Consider the following 22,722-nt stretch of genomic DNA (forward strand, 5'->3'; position numbering starts at 1 on the left):
GCTTAACCAGCCAAGCCACCCAGGAGCCCTGAGCTGGGCATTTTACATTTCTACTTGCTAAACCTGGCAACTGTCCCCCACCCTGTGTGTTTTGGGTGGGGGGAGGGGGTGTGTGGCCAATCACAGGATTCCCCACCCCCTCACAATCTTTTGTAGATTCTAGGTCCTGAAACTCTGAATGTTAAGCAAAGTTAAGTAAGGATGGAAGGGAGTTGGAGCTGATTACCTGATGACGGTCTTCTAGAAAGACCTCAGAGCTGCCCTGTTCTGCCCTTTCCTAGGCCTGTGGTTCAACCCCATCTTTAATTCTGTGAACTATGCCTTTAATTACCAATCTAGCCCTTTCTGTTCCTTAAACCTGTAAGAGTTTGTTTCCTGTCAAAGAAGCCTAATCCATATGTATTATAGATAATAATAATAAATAAAATTACATATATTCTATATACATATGTGTGTGTGTGTAAATATGTATGCATGTGAATATGTATGTATGTAAATTTGTATATATATACATATAATTTACCCCACCCAAAACAGTATCTAACAAGACATTGTGGGGATGGGGGTGGCTGGTAAAGGTGTAGCCAGAATGAGAAAATTAACCAGGGAAATCTTTTTGAATGAGGATCTGGATATAGGCAGAGGGGGGGTGGGGAGAGGAATCTGGACCCAGAATCTGGCAAATGTTTCCATTCACTGAATCAGAAAGCAACAGTGAGCTAGCTACTAAGGGCTCTTGAGTAGAGGAGGGGCGTGATAAAAATGACATTTGATTTTAAAAGTTGTTTCTAAAGCTGTTTTTTTACTGTTTTGGTGGGGTGGGGGTGGGGGTGCAAGTGGCCACAGGGAATCTGGCTGGGGGGGCTGTTCTCAGGGTCCACAGGATAGGCAGCCGGGGTGGGGCAGTGAACAGTGGGAATCCCCTCCGAGCCGACGGTTGGATGTTAGTGACTTTCTGGTCGAGGGGAACATCCACACGGGGCGGGACGCGCTCCAGTTGTGTCCTGAAGGGCAGTAACTCAGCCTGGGGGGCTGCAGTGCGGTGGGAAAGGAACAGCTCTTGAGGCGGGAGGCCCATTATCCCAGCTGGCTCGGAGTCTCCACCCCGGGGAGGGATGTGGTGAGAGTGGAGGCCATCCAGCAGAAAGTGACAGGGATGATTAAAGGGATGGAAAATCGGGCCCATGAAGAAAGGTTAAAGGGATTGCCGCTCTTTAGCCTGGAGAAGAGAGGCGGGACGGAATAGCTGCCTTCAAGTCCATGCACGGTTATTAATAGACGCGTGCTAGGCAGCTGCCCAGCGCGCATCCGCATCCGGGAGGACAGCACCGCTGCAGCCAGCCTGGCACCTCCGCCGGGGAGGGAGAGGGAGAGCGAGAGCGAGAGCGAGGCAGGCTCCCGAAGGAGGAAGAGGCATAATTATAAAGGCTCTTTTGTGGTCTCTCAAGTGCCCTCTCCCCTCCCCTTTGTTTTTGGCATCTGTCATTATGCTGTGCAAACCACAGCCAGGCCTGTGATGGCACCAATATCTGCTTTCCTGCCCACTCGGAAGGTAATGTGGCTATAAAATTGACGAGTTAGAGAAATAGGGTACAAAGGGTGGACTGTGTCTAGCTCTGTGGAGTGCTCTGACGGGTCTCCCTATCCAACCTGGATAAATCATGCTGCCTCCGTTCCTCCCACCACGTCGGCCTGGTCTATTCCATCTGGGCTCCTCTGACGGACTCCCCAGGAGTTCACATTTGCTCTGCCTCCCTGTCTAATTCGTCACTTTGGCAACTTGAGAGGTCTTCTATTTCTTCCCAGGTCAAATATGTTTCATTTCACTTTTTTTTTTTTTTTTTTTTTTTTATAAATGGTTCCTAATGTGAACCCCTTCTCAGCAGGCCAGCCTCTTGCTCTCTTGGCTAGGCTACCATGCATGTCACACAGCCGGGCCAGCATGCCACAGTCTCACCAGAGGAGGCCAAGAGGGCCCCTTGGCCTCAGCCATGTCAGATCCCTGTTAGGGTGACCCAGGGCCTAGGCGTGCGGTGACTGTATTTTCCTGATGGACGTGTAAGGGATATAGTTATGGAGGGAAGGCCAGTTATGAACCACATATTGGGACACTTCAGAATTGGAGCTGAGTGAGGGGTGGGTAGGAGGATGGGAGGAGACATGGGGAATAAACACGAGCCAGAATTTATCACAAAAGTGATGGAGTCTGGCCTTTGAAAAGCCCAGAGCCAACATTTATTTGGTTAGGGTTCACTGTGTTCTGAAGGAAGAATGTCAGTGACTTTCACTCAGTGACTTTGCTCATCTGTGAAATGGGCATGATCACGATAGCTACTTTCTAAGGCTATTGCGAATATTGAATAACACAGTGCACATCGAGGGATCAGCGTACTTGGCACGGACACTCAATACACATTAGCCACCAATATAATAATTTATTCCCAATATGATCTGCTGAATGATATTGATGGAGCAAAGGAAAGGCTGTGAACAGGAAGCACTGGTCGGGTGTGATCATGCTTCATTTTAATGCCACTCTTTTCCCAACACCAGTCCCCTGCAGGTCGGTGACATTGGCCAGCTCCGGAGGGATCAGCTGCCCACCGTTCATTTAACCTTTGTTTGTCCTCATCTCTCTTTGTCATTATTTTTCCACTTCTCGTCCTTCTCATAAGAAAGGGTAAAGCATAGGAATCCTTGGTTCTGCAAAGAGGCGGGCCCTGTCTCTTGCTCGATTCCATTGGAAAAATCAGAACAATTCCTATTATTTTCGGTTCCCAGACCCTGAATGTGTCCGGCTTCAGGTTCACTTCCTACATGTCTCTCGTCGCCGGATCTGCAAGTAATTTAACCTTGTTTTCATAGAGCGCAAAGACGTTCCGCTTGTTTACACTGGAGACAAATTTTCCTCAATTGACGCAATCCTATTGATTAAATAATGACTTTCTTCCTCATTTAAAGGTAATTTCGGTTGGTATCATGACATGGAGGAGGAAAGTGAATGCCTTTTCTGTCCTGCTGTGTGAATGGCAGCCTGTGAGGGCCAAATCTGCCGCTCCGGGAAGCGCCTTCTCATTTTTCTCACCTGTTCTGGAACCTGGATGGGCAGCTGATGCCAGGACCCTGTGATGAGGTTGGCTAAACATGGACAAATCTTGATTAGGGTTATTAAGGAGTTATATTAGCTTGGGAACGAATGTCAAGCCTGGGGTGGGTAGACGCGCCTTTGTTTTAAAAATGGATTTGAGGGGGATTCTGGGGTGGACAAAATGGGTGATGAGGTTCAAAAGGTACAGACTTCCTGTTATAAAATAAATAAATCCTGCGATGCAATGTACAGCATGGTGACTAATGCTGTTAACTGCTATAACAGCAGTTATAATACTGTTAATAATACTGTATCGCATGTTTGAAATTTGCTAAGAGAGTAAATCCTCAAAGTTCTCACAATAAAAAAAAAATTGTAACTACATAGAGTGATGGATGTTAACCTGACTTATTGCGATGGTCATTTCACAATACATACAAATTTCAAATCATTATGTTGTACACCCGAAACTATATAATGTCATATAGCAATTATATTTCAATTAAAAAAATAAAAAGATTTAAAAATGGATTTGATTTGCTTTTAAGATTATTAACATCCAATAAACTAGGACCTACACATGAACTGTTTTTCAAGGTTGCATCATATGACAGTCAGGACGTGTCGTCTGAGCCAAGAATAAATAAAGTCAAAGGGAAAGGAAGCACACACATCAGGAACAAGGGCAGAGAACAGCATATGCAGGAAAGGCACCGAGATTGGTGTGGGGGTGGTCAAAGAAAATTGATTGCGCTAGGCTAAGTCCCTGAATTTCATTTGGGCTCGGATTCTTATTTACAAAACAGGGGCAATTGGATCAGAGAATTTCTAATGCACTTTCTCCATTCAATGTTCTCTGATATATGGAAATACGGAGACTTTGTTGTTATTTTGCTTCTATTCCAAGCCCTTTCACTGTATGTTCCAATAAGAGTAAGTCCAGAGGATGACATTTGGGAGGATGGGTGGGACCTCTCTCCCATTGTCTCTGTGTGAGGTCAGGACAATGTCTTCTGTGTTGACAATGCTCCATACCATCATATATGTTCCATAGGGGAATGTATATTATGCAGCGATTTAAAAAATAATGTAGAAAACCTTTGGAATCATTTGGGAATGTATTACCAAAGGTAAGTGGGAGCTCGAAGGTAATAAGAGAAAAAGATAGCTGACATTTTTTTAGGTATTTACTATTGCAGGCATTTCCAGGGGTTCCTTCATTTTCTCTTTACTAGGGATTGATAGACGTTTTCTGTAAGAACCAGAGAGTAAATATTTTAGGCTTATGGGCTATCACCTCTCCTTTGAAACGATTCAACTTTGCTGTTATAGCAGAAAAGCAACCATAGGCAACATGTAAACAAATGTTTGTGGCTATGTTCCAATAAAACTTTATTTGTGGACCCCGAAATGTGAACCTCATGTAATTTTCACGTATCACAAAATATTCTTCTTTTGATTTTTTCCCAACCATTTAAAATGTAAAAACCATTCTTAGCTCATAGGCCTTCACAAAAACAGGCAGTGAGTCAGATTTGGCCTATGGGCCATACTTTACTGATCTCTGTTCTTTACTACAATGCTTTAAGGGAGGGGGAGGACTATTTTACAGATGAGAAAAAGTCTTAAAGAGGTTAGCTAACTTGTCCAAGTTTACCAGTTACAAGCAGTTGAGCCCGAATATAACCCAAAAGGCCAGATTCCAGAGCTTGAACTTTAACACTTAACACTTCCAGAAGGAATAATTGGAGTGGTGGGATATGTGGTACTTTGGTGTCTCTAACTCTGATTTAACATGGTCACAAAATTGTCTTTTTAATTATTATTTTTTTTCATGGTGGTTTAGATTCAAAACATTAGAGCAAGGCTGGTCTCTCACAAGGCCGGGAGATAACCTGGCTGGCTTAGGAGTCATGTGGGAAAACAGCTCAAAAGAGGACTGAGCAGGTAGGGGAGGGAGATGCAGAAAACAAAGAGGAGATTCTGGGAGCATCAGGACCGAGGGGGAGGCCTGGCCATCCTCGTCCAGGATGTTTGCCCTGGGCGTCAGCTCAGCATCTCCTTGGGATGGACAGAGTGGAGGCTAGGAGGGAAGAGAGAGCCTGTTTCACCTCCAACACCTCCCATTCCTGTTCCTGAATAGGATGCATGTTGAGCCTTCTCTAAGGCTTCCTGTACACGGACCTCATCTCAAAGCCAAACTGTCACCTGTTGGGGGAGGCCTGTGGCTTCTCCTGTCTTTCCCAGGAAAAGGCACATGGGAATGCCAGGTGAGGGAGGTCTTCCAAGTCCAGAACAGACTGTTTCAGGAAGTCATGAGCGGCCTGCTCCCAGAAGTGTTTGGGGGTGCTTGCTCTCAGTGGACACTGGCATAGAGGGCCTCCTGGGGTGGGAGGTGAGAGTGCAAGAGGGTTTGGAGGCTGGACCCACTGACGTGATAAACATTCGCCGACTACCTACGTGTGTTGGTTCCAAAGCCAGGAGACCCCAACATGTATTATTTCCTTTGATTCCCACAGCTGAGTTCTGAGAGAGGCAATGTGGTCCCATTAGACAGACGAGGAAACTAAGGCTTAGAAGAGCTTGCCGCTTTCCTGGGGGTGGGGGATGCAGCAAAGGGAGGCAGAGTCCGTCTACTCTGCTTTCTGCCTCCCATCACAGGCCCGCACTCTGTGCCGTGCGGAGCAACGGGCTACAGTTCTTCCTCTGACTCTTGGTCGCTGTGTGGCTTGAGCAAGTTACCTGATCTCTCTTCACCTGTTTATGGTTATACCTACTTTCGAGGGTTGTCCTAAAACAAAAGTTGGTATCATATGAAGGCGCCTAAAACAGTGCCGGGCACGGAGCAGCTTACACGCATGGTTGCTTTCTTCCCTCTGCTTCAAGATGATGTGGTTTTGTGAAGTTGGGTGAATAATCAATCTTGCTCAGTTTGAGGTTTTCAGAGCCTAGCAGAAAGCCAGGCATGGAGCAGACACTTAATAAATATTTGTTGAATGAATGGATACACAATGCTTACATCTACTGATGCCAGCCATCTGGATACTTAGAAATCTAAATGGATGGATTCTTGACTTTTCATCTGCTTGTTGGATGTTATTCCAGAATATAAGCAGCAAAAATGATCCAAAACATAAAAATATGAATGCACTCAGGTCTTACGGATGCAGATTCTTTGGGAGAAATGTGTGAACCAGTGGGAGTCTGCATTGGGCTGTATTTAAAGAAAGGGGATTTGTTATTTTCAAATAACTTCAGCTGTGTCACCAGGTTTATTTATTCGCCACCCATCCATCCATTCATTCAATCATTCAACAGTGGCCTAGAGGGGCTCTTAGGGCCTCTTTTAATAAACAGGGAAGGAAGATTATCTGGAGCATGTCAGTTATTTGTAGATAAATAGAGGCTTCCAAACTGCTCTTGGGAGCTTGGAAACGGTTTGTTCTCAAGTGTTTTAGACACTCCTCCAATATCCTGCATGTACTGTTTCTGTGTACCATCTCCGAAGAATCCTTGTGCTAATTTGCAGTCATTAGTGGAAATGCTGAGTGCATCTGTTGGGTGTGTGGGAGTGCGTCTGAAGAGGAAACGCTCACACCGGCGGGGGGGGGGCCTTGCTCCTGAGAAATGGGGTCTCGTTCTTGACGTTGAAATGATGTATGGACTGAGAGGAGTAAAAATCCCTCGAGCTGGTGAGGCTGGGCCATTATTCTTAGAATCAGAAGATGGGTGCAAGAAATTCCTCTTTTTTTTTTTTTAATGATTCAGGCAGACAGTAATACCTTCAATCTTCTGGAATATTTGTGGCTATGTAGTCCCACACTAAAATGACTTATGCTTTCGGGACTCCTAATTGTGTTTTCTGTGCCTTCTTTCTGTCTCACAGATAACCACTTCTGCAACCCTCAGCGTGCTTATTGCTAGCAGTTCAGCACCTTCCTTCTAATTTGTTGGCTGTTTCCAATAGCTCATGGATTAAGAAAAAAAACCAAAAGTAATAATGACAAAACCAAACCCAAACAAACAAAATCCTGGAAGGTACGCCTGTTAGGACAATTTAAAAAAGCAAGAGTTAATAGGATCAGAATGAGTCTGAGGGGACTTTCAGTGAGCACGTGCACTTTGGAAGCTGGGCTTTGTGGGGTCTATACTGGCTGTTTGGGGGTCTACTCTACTTCTTTGTTCTTGATTATAAGCTGTACAGATTCGGTGAGACATTACTCCAGCCTCATGGCATCCCTCTGAAGCAGGGATGTGGCTTTATTTCCCAGAGGAGACGACTGAGGAGGAAACAGAAAAGTGGGAGTAATGGCTTTCCATAGGGCATGGCTGTCAGGACCACACTGAATGCAATGGTAAGATGGTGTGTTTATTTGCAAACGGCCGCATTGACTGCTCACCTGTCATCATTTTGAAGCTGAGTTTTTAATACTTTGATCAGAGCTACTTGTTTCTTGACCTCTTTGAGAGACCTTCTGGGAGATTCTGGCGTCAGAAAAGGAGTACTTGACTAGGAGTCAGGGGTCAAGAGTTGCGGTCTAGATCTAGCTCTGTGAGGTTGCTTAACCTCTCTGAGCCTGGATTACATAATATGAGGGCCTTGGTTGAACCCGACATTTGCTAGGATCCCTCTAATTGTACCTTGCGTGTCTTTGATTTTCTGTGAGCTTCGGAGCCAACCCTCTTCAGGGGCCAGGGGAATGGCTGTACAAGGACAGCCCGTCTTCCTGTGGGGAGTGGCTGAGTAGCTGGGGTATCCCCAGAGCATCACGGCCACAAGGTGGGCTTATGCCAGTGAGCTCCTAGGCCTCCCTCGCCTCGGGTTCTAGGAGGACCTGGATGGGCTCCTCAAGTCCTTGCTCTGTTCCCCTTGGCATCCCTTTCTTTCTCTGCCTTTATCCTCCTCAGCCTCTCCCTGCAGGAGCCACCGGCAGGCATGGCCCATTCTGTAGCCAATTCTGACCAAGGCAGGAAATGGATGTGGAGCCTCAGCCTGCCACTGGAGGGATGAGAGGACTGGAATTTGGTCTCATGGTTTCAATCAGTAATAATCGTGCCTCGGTTAAACCTCAGAGGCGACGGTGCTACCACTGCTCAAAGCTGATAGTAAGTGGTGTTCTTCAGATGTGGGATCTGGAGGCTTAGGCACGACTTGCAGGCTCCTGGGTGCCTTCCTCCTGCTCTTAGTCTCCTTTGCTCAAATCCAAATGAGGATTGGGTGTGTCAGAGTCAGCCGGGCAGCCCGCAGCTTCCAGAATTTCCTAGGCATCCCCATCCCCCAGTGGCATCAGCAGCAGACTCCCAAATCCACAAAATGATCAGACTCTTGTCTAGTGTTCTAGACCCTGCCCCCTCTTCCTTGTGCTTGGGGCCTCCCCAGGGCTCAGCAGCCTGCTGGGCAGGATCCTGCTGGGGATGGACAGCCCAGGGTCCCACCGGTGACTGGACTCTGCTGGTGTCTTTTCTCGTCTCAGTAGGGCCAGATCCTCTGCTGTTGCCTTCAAGAATCATACCTGAGCTTGACTTGCATGGCTTAGTGCCCTCACTAGAGTTGTCCTCCAAGGCTGGGACGAGCAGCTCAGGGTCTCAACGCACTCGGTTCCTTAAGTCTGCGTTTCTCATGTCCCTAGAATAGCAAGAGCAGACCAATAAATTGAAAGATTGTCCGAGTTTGGGGAGAAAGCATTCTGGGATGCGATTTAGGCTTGGAAGACACAGGTCTCCCTAAAATCTTCTTGAGAGACATCGTTGGGCCTGAGCTGTAACTAATATCTACTAAGCCATAATCCTGGAAAAGGTAACTTGAGGAAGGTTGTAGTGATGGAAGTTTTTGGTGTTTAAGGAGCAGAACTGAAAATGGAGAAGCCAAGGGGGGCTGTAGAATTCGTCAGGGTGTCTGCCCAGAGGCAAGTAAGTGCTGATTCTAGACAACAGGTGTTGGGCCTCAGACAGAGAGAGGGGAACAGGGGTTGCTGCGAATGGCCCTAGGGCCATGCAACTCCCAGGCTTGATTCTGTGCTCCGTAGTGAATCCAGCCACTGCTGGCCACAGGGTGTCCCTTCAGCCTCTCCGCCAGGGTTTACTGTAGGTGAATGCCTGACACTCTGGCTTCTTTCAGTCTTCTCTGAACTTGCTGTTTGACAAGCAGAGCCCAGGTGAGCACTTCCTTCCTGGATATGCTGGGAGAACAGAGGTCCAGAGCATGCAAGGAGGATCTCAGCTGCCAGCCAGGTCTTCCGCCTGTGCTAAGCCCGTCAGCAGCTGTGGGCAGGGGTGCCTTCCTGATCTCCCCCCCGGATGGGAGCCTGGCCTCAAATATGGGGAACAAAATTGGGGTGCAAATCCGGGAGGTCTCTTCACTCCCAAGTGCTTCTTCCATCAGTCCCATGGCCACCTGGCCAGGCTATTGTTGTTCACCTGGAAATGCTCACAGGCAGGGGTCCCTCCGGAGTCCTCTGAGACAACTCTCAGGGGACCAAGAGGGGAGACTCTTCCTTAAGGAAGGATCTGGGGGTTAGAGCGGAGTTGGAGAGGGAGTGAAGCCCACTTGAGGTTCTGAAAAACCTCCCCTAGAGTCTCTGCCGGCTCTCACCCACCCCTCTGCCTTTGATGGGGCAGCAGCGCCTCCTGGTGGCCACCATGTCTGGCCTCCCCTCCACTGTCCCCACTTCAATGGCTTCTGATTTTTTCCCCTGGTGGGGAACTCTTCTCCCAGGGCCACCACTGCCCATGATTCTTTCCTTCTATCCTTTTCTTTTACCTATTCCCTCCAGTTTTCCTTTTGAACTCAACTTTTGTCTTTTGAAACATCGCTGCCGAAAACCATCCTGTAGGGACAAGATGGATGGATAAACTAGTAATATGGCTTTAGCCACTGATAAAGCGTGACAAGTTAGCACTGTGCTGGCCGTTACTGGGGCTGGAGCAAATACATCTCTTTCAATGCGCCATTTGTCTCTCAAACTTCCTACATTCAACTCCAGTCGTAAACAACTGCGATGTCCTGATGCCTCGCCTGTGCCAGTCTCCGTGTTGGGAATCTACTCTGTGCCGCCTTTTACTTTGGTCAGGGGCATGATCTTCCTGTTGGGGAAGATGAGGGGTAGGATGTGCATACAGTTGGATCTCCAGCCTGCCTTGCCCCAAATTCCTCCTGACCAGTTACTGGTCACAACAACCTGGCTTTTTTTTTTTTTTCTTTTTTTTTTTTATCTTGGTACCACCAGATTCAAAAGCACCCACTCTTAGGAGTCCAGAACGAGAGTTTTCCAACATCTCACATGGGCCCCAAGTAGGGGTTAAAGGCAGTTGTTCAAAGTTAGAGACCTTTTATTTTCCCAAAAAAGAAAACGCTGAAATATTCAGATAAAAATGAGGCTTATAGGGGCGCCTGGGTGGCTCAGTCGGTGAACCGTCTGACTTTGGCTCAGGTCATGATCTCATGGGTTGTGAGTTCGAGCCCTGCATTGGGCTCTGTGCTGATAGCTCAGAGCCTGGAGCCTCCTTCGGATTCTGTGTCTCCTCCTCTCTATGCCCCGCTCATGCTCTGTCTCCCTCTGTCTCTCAATAATAAATAAATGCTAAAAAAAAATTCTTTTTAAATGAGGCTTATAATAGAGAGAAAGCTCCTGGCCTGGGTTCCAGTCCTGACACAGATAAGCACTTGCCTCCTGCCTCAGGCTTTAATTTCCTGATCTGCACAAGGGCCGGAATACCCCCCAAAAGTCCCCTCTCTGCCCTGCAGTTCTCTCCTTCCAATTCTTCTGCTTTTGTGCAGCCAGGCAGGCTGGGATGTGGCTTTGATCTACACAAACTGAATCCTGTCCTGGCATCGGCTACCTCCCACCCACTCACATGGATTCTGGGCTTTCATTTTTGCCAGAGTCATATTTTTCTGGTGTTTATTTTTAAAAGGTCTGCATCTGTGGTGACCGTCTCCCATTTGGAAAATTAACTGCTTACAGATGTTGTGTGTGGCAGAGCATTCTCCCAGGCGATGAAACCACTGGGGTTTGGATATCATTTCAAAAGGAAGAGGAGAGAAGAAAACCTGAATGTCTCTGATGTAGGTGGCAGAACTTCTTGACCTTCTATAAAATGCCCGAATGAGATCTACTTTTAGAAATTGCAGGGTGGAGAATTTCTTAAGGTTTGAGAGCCCAAGTGTTAAAAAGCTCTCACTGAAACGGTCATTTGTGGGATGTCTGTGGCTGTGGCTGCCGGGCTGGGGCTCAACTAGCTCCTTCTATCCCTGCACACAGAGCCCTTACTCACCTTCACAGCCACGGTCAGCTTCGGCTGGTCCAGGCAGTGACTTCCCTTTGGGTTCAGGGTGGCTCTCTGAGTTTAGGTAAAGGGCGCTCCAGTCGAGAGCAAAACCCAGCAGATCTTCCTGACCCTGGGGTCCTGGGTGTAATCGCTGGCTCTCCGCCCTGTGCTGTCCTCCCCACCTTGACTCCCCCCGCCTTGGTTTCTGTCCTCCTTAGTCCCTTCCTCTTTGAGGCCTCCATCCCTAGGTGCCACCCAGCTCTCCCACCCCACACACAGTGGAAAACCGGTCTGGGCCTAAAAAAGACATCTGGTGAGATCCTGTGGGACTCCCATACAAAGCCCATTTCTGTTTTCTTATTCATTCAGCAAGTTCCAAATCCAGGCTCGAGAATGGAAACTAAGGGGGAAGGGTCACAGCCGACTCTGTGCGGGTACTTAGGGTGTGTGTGTGTGTGTGTTGTCTATATAGTGTGTGTGTGTGTGTGTGTGTGTGGTTTGTACACACGTGGTGGTATTTCTGGCTGTGAAGAGTGGACAGACAGAGGTCAGCTCCTTTCTCTAGCTGGTTATCAGCCTGGGCCAGACAGCTTCCTTTCTACAATGTTTCTATTTCCCTCACTTAGTTCAGTGACCTCTCTGGTCTCCAGTTCTCCCACTGGTAGGCAGATTCCTGCTGCCTTTGTCCGGTGAGAGTGACTAAGAAGAAATGAAAGTTTGATTGGGAAAGGACCTTAGAGACTATCTCTAAATTGTAATGAATCTGACCACTGTAAGTATGAGAAGATTGAGGCCCAATCTGCACAGTCTGCTTGAATTTCATGCTAGTTCAAAATCAGTAGATTTAAACATTGTGGTCATATTACTTTGTATTTCTGGCAAGATTTTCTTTATGAAAGAGAACTCAAAAACGAGAGAGGGAATATATATAATGTTCATTGCGGGTATTTGGATGCAGGTTTAGAATATAGAGATTTAGAAGACAATACTCAATTTTTTTTAACGTTTATTTATTTTTGAGACAGAGAGAGACAGAGCATGAACGGGGGAGGGGCAGAAAGAGAGGGAGACACAGAATTCGAAGCAGGCTCCAGGCTCTGAGCCATCAGCCCAGAGCCCGATGCAGGGCTTGAACTCACAGACCTCGAGATCGTGACCTGAGCTGAAGTTGGATGCTTAACCGACTGAGCCACCCAGGCGCCCCAATACTCAATTTTTTTAAGGAGGAAAATTACTAGTCACTTGTTCAAAATCCTGTAATATAAAAATGGGAGGAATAAATTGAGTATAAGGTAAGTTTATGATTAGGGATAGTATTTACTCTTGGAATAAGATAACTATTAAAAAAACAGTACACAGGACTGGCCATTCAGTAGGAAATATTGATAAGTTGTACTCAAATCTTCACACACACACACACACACACACACACACACACACTAAAGGGAAACATAATTATTTTTCAAAGAAACAACATGAAAATTTATCAACCACATCTATCATTTGGAGGAGCGATGTCTGGTACCAAGTGGCAGAAGCAGAAAGAAGGAGAAAGGAGACAAAGGTCAAAGGCCACTGATGGATGATAAGACCATAGGAATTAGGACTCCCTTTCAGTAGTTAAAAGGTGGGGGGAAAGTTTGTCTGAGATAATGCTCCTGGCTGCTCAGGGTTTACATATTAGCATATCAGAAAACATGCTTTTTGTTGTTGTTTTTTTTAATCTAGTATCCTTTCATCATAAAATATCAAACAAAAATATCCTTACAGTTAAATCTCAGACAAAAATGGAGAACTTGACCATTGTTTCTTACGTGATCACACAGAGAGAATCTTTTCTTACCCTATGAGCATTCTCATGATTTTGAAGGGCTTCTTTTTTCTTTAAATGTTTGTTTATTTATTTATTTATTTATTTATTTATTTATTTATTTTTGAGAGAGAGAGAGACAGAGTGTGGGTGGGAGAGGGGCAGAGAGCAAAAGGGAGACACAGAATCTGAAGCAGCTCTAGTCTCTGAGCTGTCAGCACAGAGCCCAACACAGGGCTTGAACTCATGAACCGGGAGATCATGATCTGAGCCGAAGTCAGATGCGTAACCGACTGAGCCACCCAGGTGTCCCATTGAAGGACTTCTTCAGCTGAAAACCATGACAACCTTGAGGGGGGAAACTGGTCGGGCTGCCCACAACCTTTAACCTGCCCTGGGGCCTCTCACAGACGATAGGCATAGACCAGGACCCATGGCTTACGCAAATGTGCAGATTCCCTTTCTTCTGCTCACCATCTGTTTTCTAGTTTATTTGTACTTGGCCCACATGATGCCTAACAACTGGTTTGACTGGTTTTTGTTTCACTGAATAGATGAGACTAATCTATTTGGTGCCTTGTGGAGGCAGATCTCAGCTCTGGGACACATGGCTTGCTGAGGGAACAAGGCTCCCTTTTCATGGAGGCAAGTTTGTGGTATTTTGATATGGCAGAGCCGTAAGGATATGTTCTCAGTGGTTTCAGAGTGGGTCTGGAAAAACCAACAACCAACCACACCACACCCAGATGGGAGGCACTAGAAACAGTGGTTTAGTGATGGGTCCCAGAAGGACATGGACTGTTGGAGGATGCTGACGTAATCCATGCCAACCACAGGGTTGTGGACAGTGGCTGCAGATGGTAGGGACCATAAGACAAACCAGGTGCAAGGGCGGGGTAAGGGTCCGGCATCTGGGCTAGCTTGAGTGCCAGTCCATAGTGGGCATCCAGACATTGGTGGACCACATCAGAAATATGGTGCCACTTTCCCCAGTATAATTCTGTTCCCAACTCCAATGTGTGGATTTTTTCACCCACACCACCAATTCTCCAAGGCCAGTTGGGTATTCTACCATTCAACTCAATTCTGACCCTATCTACCTGGAGACAGTGGGAGATCCCACAAGTTAAGGGCTCAGTCCTCTGGACTATTCCCCTCTCCCACTTGACACCAGTTGCAGGTTGTGACAGGTTGTCATCTCTGCTTCTGACCTACTGGCTATAGATATAGATTCCAATGACCTCTCCTTGGGTTTGATGAATTCCCTGGAGTGGCTCATGGAGCCCAGAGAAGCATTTTACTTCCTAGAGCTCTGGCTTATTATAGAAGGATATAACTCGGGAACAGCCAGTTGGAAGAGATGCACAGGGCGAGGTATGTGGGAGGGGGCCCAGAGCTTCCACACCCTCTGCAAGAATGCCAGAACCACCACATGGTCACCAACCCGGAAGCCCTCTGAATCCTGTCCTTTTGAGTTTTTATGGGGGGGGCCTCATTACACAGGTGAGGTTGATGAAACGATTAGCCATTGGTGATTGAACTCAATCTCTAGCCCCTGTCCTCCTCCCCAGAAGTTAGGAGGTGGGACTGAAAGGTCCAATCACATGGTTGGTTCTTTTTGGTGCTTTTTATTTATTTTTTATTTTATTTTTATTTTTTTTAATGTGTATTTATTTTTGAGAGAGAGATAGAGTGTGAGCGGGGGAGGGGCAGAGAGAGAGGGAGACACAGAATCAGAAGCAGGCTCCAGGCTCTGAGCTGTCAGCACAGAGCCCAATATGGGGCTTGAACCCAGGAACCATGAGATCATGACCTGAGCCGAAGTCAGGTTGGATGCTCAACCGACTGAGCCATCCAAGTGCTCCCTTTAGGTGCTTTTTAAAAGTCACCTCATTAATATAAACTCTGGTGTGACTGAAAGGGGTTTGTTATATTAATATCAACACACTTTTATTGCCCTTATCACTTAGGAAATTCCAAGCATTTTAAGATCTCTGTGCCAGTTCCTGGTACAAAGAGCAAATATATAGTTCTTATTATAAATCACAGTATCACACTTAGGCTCCTATACAGGCAAATGTAATATTTTATTTGCATGGTACTTAAAAAAATTTTTTTTTTAATGTTTATCTTTTGAGAGACAGAGTGTGAGCAGGGGAGAGGCAGAGAGAGAGAGGGAGTCCCAGAATCCGAAGCAGGTTCCAGGCTCTGAGCTGCCAGCACAGAGCCCAACGAGGGGCTTGAACTCATGAACCGTAAGATCATGAGCTGAGCCGAAGCCAGGTCGGATGCCCAACCAATTGAGCCACCCAGGAGCCCCTATTTGCATGGTACTTTTAACCCTGAGTCTAGCATGAACAGCTGCTTGATGCTGACTTTATTATTACTATTATTTTAGAGAGCGAGAGAGTGTGTGTGCATAGGAGAGAGGGACAGAGGGAGAGAGAGAGAGAATCTTAGGCAGGCTCAGCGACAAGCCCAAGGCGGGGCTTGATCCCAAGACCCTGGGACCATGACCTGAACTGAAACCAAGAGTCAGACACTCAATCAACTGAGCCACCCAGGTGCTCCGATGCTGACCTTTACAGTTGCTCTAATTCTGAGACAAGTTGGCCCAACACATTTGCTAGGTATACATGATTGACTTTATTGTGCAAATTTAAAATGCTCTAATATGCACCCCCAATAAATTCTCTGGTTTGGAATTACCTGTTATTGATATACATCATATCTTAAGGCTAAAGAAAGGAGTTATCTTTTTATTAATGTAAAATAAGGTTCTTCCTAAACATGTAACCAAATGCTAAACAAATAATGAAAAGAATAGCTATGGAGCGTTTACTGTGTGGCAGGTACTTTGCATATGTCATTGCATATATGACCTATGAGAATGCTGTGATGTAGGTATTATTATTCCCATACTACAGAAGGGAATATGAAATTTCAGAAAGGATAAGTAACCTGACTTCAGGTCACACAGCTTGTAAGTGTCAGAGCTGAAATGTCAACCCAGGTTATATCGCTACAGATTTCCAGCAATTAACCCCTCTGCTATACCGCTTCTAAACATATATATATATATATATATATACACACACATATATACATATATATATATATATATATATATATATATATATATATTTTTTTTTTTTAAGTTGGCTTGAAGAGCTTCCACATTGTTATCTTGTCCGGTGTCGGTCTGTGTGTGTTGCTTGGGCTAGTGCCATCAGGCAGAAATGCCTAAGGAAATCCTTGGTGCAATGACAGTATCTTGGCTAATACTGAAGAGTGAATATTCTCCAAAGGGTAGAGAGCGTCAGGCTGGAAGTAGGTAGGGTTTTCAGGTGGCCCATTCTTTACATTAGCAAGCAGACTTTACATTAGCTTACAAAGCAAGCACCCCGCAAGCAGACTTTGAATGCTAGAATTGCAATGCTTTCCTGTAATTTAAATCTAAAGGATGCTTTATTTTTATAAATATACTAAATAGGATCAAATTACTTTTTCGGAAAATCAAATTAAAATGTTACCATTATTTAAAATTTTATATAGTTTTTCAGGGTGCCTGGGTGGCTCAGTCAGTTAAGTGTCCAATTCTTGGTTTTGGCTTAGGTCATTATCTCACGGTTTGTAGTTTCGAGCTCCAACTCGGACTCTGCACTGGAAGCCTGCTTGGTATTCTCTTTCTCTCTCTCTCTCTCTGCCACTGATTTAAAAGACTGTTGAGGGTAAGCCTATGATCATAATGCTAACATGATGTTGAAGAAAAAGGTGTAGGGGTGCCTGGGTGGCTCAGTCTGTTAAGCGTCCAACTTCAGCTCAGGTTATGATCTCACGGTTCATGAGTTCAAGCCCTGAGTCGGGCTCTGTGTTGACAGCTCAGAGCCTGGAGCCTGCTTTGGATTCTGTGTCTCCCTCTCTCTGCCCCACCCCTGCTCTCACTCTGTCTCTGTCTCTGTCTCTCTCTCTTTCAAATATAAAATAAACATTAAAAAAAATAAAAAGGTGTACAATTCAGAAATTTAGCTGAAAATACAGGTGCATTTTGTAAACAGTAGTTTTAATTTTAACAAGGACACATATAGCTTCAGTCATGGTGAAGCTATATGCTATATAGCATGTAGCTATATGCTATAATCTTTGGAACAACCCAAAGATTATATGCATTGTTTTAAACATATTGTATTATTACTGCCTGAAGGTGGGACGTCTTGATGAAAAACATACCAAATCTGATTTTACAAACCCTCAGCTATAGCATGGGAATTGCAGTGAAATGCTGTTAAGGCAATTAGATTTAATTTTGGCAAGTTATGAAATATTAGTACAGCTAAGAAAAAAACCAGAGATCCTCAAATAAGGAGCAAATCTTGATCTTTGTTGCTTACTATAAATGATGTTAGCAAAGGTTTACAAAAACGGAAACAAAATGACCAAATCCCTGAACTCTTTTAAGTGGTTATTTCACTTTGAAAGGGATTCTAAAAACGTATTTAAAATTTGAGAGAAAATTTTTATGGTTAAATAGAAAAAAAACTGTGTGATAAATATCCAACAAAAGTATAATTCCAGTAAAATACAAGGAAATTTGAATAATGGAACAAAAATGTTTGCATGACTATGAAGATTTGCATATGTATAATCTGAAACCTGGTTTCTATAGACTGTTTTCTGGCCACTCTATACTAATGTATCATCTTGTTTAGAGGCAAATTTGAACAAATATATCAAAATATTGCTATTTTCTCAGTTTTCTTTATAATAAACCATTCCAGAAAAATGTTCAAGAAGATGAATTTGTGAAGTAGTGCATAGATCCAGATATTGTTTTAAGGGAAACTAAAAGTCACTATATAAGTGATAGTAAGTTATATAATTAAAATATTTTGTGTTTCCAGCTAATTTACCATATATGACAACACTAATTTACTATATGTGACCTCATTACAATTTTCAGCTTGGTATGTAAAATCCATGGTTTGTTTCCAAGCCAAGTATTGCCTTAAGAATTTCACTGGTGATTTCGATGGTTACTACCTTAGCAGGATGTTTCCCTAAATTGGAATAGCCAAATTTGGCATCACCGTGAACAATTTTGATTATAGCTACATAATTAACTATTTGTTGAAATGAAGGACAAGAAATATAGATTTTTATGGATTAAATTTATGATAAATAATTATGAGGTGTCTTTACTGTATTATCCACCTGAACGTGATCAGTTCATCAAGATATGCAGCCAGACATGTACCATCAGTTGTCTGTGATGTTTTGCCAACTTTTAGTCATTAAAAACCAGAGCTTTGAGCACATTTTTCAATTTTGATGCTACAAATGTCTTATTTGTCAAGAAAGGAGGATAGGACATGCTATATTTATTAGTTTCTAGCTTGATTTATAACTTTTAAATATTTAGACATATGGTATCTTGGGTGGGCTTGAATGCTGGGCTGACTTCCAGATGAATGGGCACGTGGCTTGGAGGAAAAGGCTTGGGAGCCCACACCTGGAGGGAAGATTAGGAAATGAATTTGGGGTTAAACTGAGAATTCTTCACATCTGAAGGTAGTGTCAACCCAGCACTCCTGTCTGCTAAGATAGCAGTTCTCAAACTTGGTTGCCTATGAAAATAATCTGGGAAGCATTAAAAATGCCTATGCCCAGGCCCCACTGTCAAGAGCTTCTGATTTAGCGGTCTTGGTTGAGACCTAGGCATCAGCATTTAAAATTTAAAAAAATATTTATTTATTTTTGAGAGAGAGAGAGAGAGAGAGAGCAGGGGAGGGGGAGAGAGAGAGGGAGACACAGAATCCATGAAGCAGGCTCCAGGCTCTGAGCTGTCAGCACAGAGCCCAACGTGGGGTTCAAACTCATGAACCACGAGATCATGACCTGAGCTGAAGTCAGATGCTTAAGCAACTGAGCCATTCAGGCGCCCCTTAAAAAATATTTTTTTAAATGTTTATTTATAAGCATCAGCATTTCTTAAAAAAAGCTCTCCAGGTGATTCTAATGTGCAGTTAGGGCTGAGAAGAGTTATCAGTAGCTTAGCTAGCAAACAACATCCTGACAGGTTGAATGAGCTTCGCAGCCAGGTTATATACTATGGCCACATTTTGGTTACATTATGTCAGGCCTGAGTCATACTCAGGTTGGACAGGGCTGGAATAAGAGACTGTCATTAATGGAGAACCAGCAAATGAGCCTCAGGTTCATTCATTCGACGGGTATTTATTTTGTTTCTACAATATTTTAGGAACTAAGTTTAGGGAATAAGGATAAAGGAATAAGGGGAACAGATATGTAAACAAAATCAATACAGTGTTACAAATATTATAGTAAAAGTATATATGGAATACAGGAAGGATACACTTGCGTATACGAAGGAAGGAAGGATAGATGATGGGGGTCTTAACTGAGTCTTGAAAGACATGGGGTCATCACCGGGCTGTTGCAGTTGATGACCAGGAGTTTGTATCCTTACAAACTTCTTGAATTGGGCAGGATGGGAACCCCAGGTGTATTGAGAGCAGAAAGAGACCTCTGGGCACAGCCAAGTGGGGGAAACAGGAATGGAGGCTTTGAGAGGATGACCGGCTGACTGCTTTTTGTTCTGGAACCACTTTTAACAGAGCCTGGATGCATTTTCAGAGCAATATCTTAAAGCATGTTCAAACTGGGGTTTTAGGAGCGCTTTCCAAGAGCTCCAATGGAATGGGAAAGGAACCCAGTTCCAGATCCTTAACTTCCATACGTATTTTTCCTGGCTTCCCTGCTAAAAAGTAGGTGATTGAACCATTCTCCCAGCAGCTTCAAGCTGTTTCTCCTCTCCCACAATCACCTTCCATGCTTTCCACAGGCAAACAGTGACTCCTTGCTCTTTCAAATCTCCCTGTGATGTAACCTCAGAGGCACCAAATAAAGGGATTCTTTGAAACATCTGTTCCAGGGAGCTCCTTTAATGATTAATCAAAGAACCATAAACCTGCCTTCTGGTTTTGTATCTTAAACACATTTCTCTTAAAGGTAAAACACAGTGTTAGACAAGGGTATTTTCGGCCCATTTGGTGATGTTTTGAATCCTAATATATTGCACAGTGAGGAAGTTGGAGTGAAGGCAACATTACTTTAATCATCCATCTTGCTTCTTCTGTCCCCAGACTAATGAATCCCTCTTGGAGGAAAATTCCAGAAGAAAGAAGCAAAGAGAGCATGAAAGAAATCCTGAATGCTAAAATGGCTATTTTCGAAGGTTTAACATAAGCAATTCCTTTCAACCATTCTCACACTCATTCTAGGGTGCCTCATTAGCTACAAAAAACGCACATTTAACTAGTGGAACCAATTAGTGATGCTGATTCTTTTCATCTTTTTTGAGATTACCAAGTTATTCAAGATACATTTAACAAATATATGGATAAAACATGTGTGATTTATTTTCAATTGCTCTGGGTCAATAAAAGACTTAAATGCATATTATCAAATCAAATCAAATCAAATCATGGATTGATTAAATCTATTGCTTATCTTACTTCATCTTATTAACTATTTAATATTTTCTGTTACCTACTAATAAAAATGCAAAGTTATATGATGAACTGATTCGTTTGTTTTCTTTAGTAGTATATATCTTTCTCTGTCACTGAATAGATAGGAAAAGTTTGATTACAATGTTTAATAAATTATTTCTGCTTTTTAAATGTGGAATTTTATTTATTTTTTCCCAAAACCTGAACACCAGAGTTTGAGAACACACGCACACACTGAAAGAATATTATTATTTTGATCATACTTCTTGCTTCGTAAAAAACTTACAATTTTTGCTACTCATTACTTTCTGCTATTACAAGTTAAGGAAACAGAAACAGCACATTGGTGAATCATCTTGTTCTCCAACTTTCATTTTTAAAAATTTTAAACAAGTTTTTACATATTTATTAAAGTAATATCTATACCCAACGTGGGGCTTGAAATCACAACCTGAGGTCAGGAGTCACATGCTCTTCCAACTGAGCCAGCCAGGCACCCTGTTATTTTATAACTTTTAAAACCAGGGGTAAAATGAAAAAAAAAAAAAGAAAAAAAAAAAAAAAAGTGGCGCCTGGGTGGCGCAGTCGGTTAAGCGTCCGACTTCAGCCAGGTCACGATCTCGCGGTCCGTGAGTTCGAGCCCCGCGTCAGGCTCTGGGCTGATGGCTCGGAGCCTGGAGCCTGTTTCCGATTCTGTGTCTCCCTCTCTCTCTGCCCTTCCCCCGTTCATGCTCTCTCTCTGTCCCAAAAATAAATAAAAAACGTTGAAAAAAAAATTAAAAAAAAAAAACCAGGGATAATTAATTATGCAGGTTTATATCACTTTAATATTGATTTGGCTGTTATTTCCCATAAATAGAATGAGCTCATCTAGGGTCCAAAGTTTTAGCATAAACATAAAAGAAACACAATGATATTAAATTCTTTTATCAGAAACTATTGCATGGGTAAAAATATATTGAGATTACCACGAGTTCCATTTTTCCTAAACCTTTTTTAGTATATTGGTTTAAACAGGTGGTTCTAAGTGACTGAGTAAAAGGTATACTTGTTAGTCACTTAACAAGTCTTGGAAAAGCATTTTTGCTATACTTTTCAGAAAAAAAAAAAAAAACAAATGCTATTGCAAGATGGCAGCTTTCTAATTCGTTACTTTCAACTACTTTGAAGAAAAAGTTTGAGTTGTCTGTCACCTGTTGCTCATTAAAAATGCTTTGGAAGATGGGGCTCCTGGGTGGCTCAGTCAGCTGAGTCTCTGGTCGTGATCACACAGTTTGTGAGATTGAGCCCCGCATCAGGCTCTGTGCTGACAGTGCAGAGCCAGCTTGGAATTCTCTCTCTCAGGCCCTCCCCCACTTGCTCTGTCTCTCTATCAAAAATAAATAAATAAGCTTAAAAAATGCTTTGGAAGAATATCACTGTGATCCTTGGCATGTAACTCAGGAGTAGTTGGAAGAAGTAACATTCCTAATAACAAAATTCCTACTTCTAGCCACCCCTCATACAGACAAGTTTCTTAGTGCTTACTACTATTACAATGAAAAACAGAACAGAATTGTTCCAAAATTCTATCTTTCTGGCAAGGGGCACATGAATTAATTGGAAAATTAAGACTAGTTCTTAAGGCATGCATTTCTTTTTCTTTGGGGGCAAGTGCCTGGCTGGCTCAGTCAAAAGAGCGTGTGACTCTTGATCTCAGGGTTGTGAGTTCGAGCCCCACTTTGGGCATAGACATTGCTGAAATAAACTTAAAAAAAAAGAAATGCATTTCTAATGACATTTTACTTTTTATGTGACTGTGTTTATGTTTACGTAAATGTTTTTATGTTTAATGTTTTGATCAATTGTGTACTAGATAATAATACAGTGACAGTTCACTTGAGAAATATTTTTACCATTTAGCCTTACATAGGGTCACAAGAAATTTTTTTTAAGTTTATTGATTTATTTTTTAGAGAGAGAGAGAGAGAGAAAGAGAACCAGTGGGGGAGGGCCAAAGAGAGAGAGACAGAAGATCTGAAGCG

The 22,722-nt window shown here is 43.7% G+C and overlaps 1 pseudogene; it reads right to left on the bottom strand.

Annotated features, from left to right (window-relative positions):
* Positions 1-8,106: 8,106 nt before the first annotated feature.
* On the bottom strand, positions 8,107-8,190 carry LOC125937814 (uncharacterized; annotated as a pseudogene).
* Between the last annotated feature and the right edge of the window lie 14,532 nt (positions 8,191-22,722).

This window comes from Panthera uncia, assembly GCF_023721935.1.
Source record: "Panthera uncia isolate 11264 chromosome A3 unlocalized genomic scaffold, Puncia_PCG_1.0 HiC_scaffold_12, whole genome shotgun sequence".
Taxonomy (NCBI): Eukaryota; Metazoa; Chordata; class Mammalia; order Carnivora; family Felidae; genus Panthera; species Panthera uncia.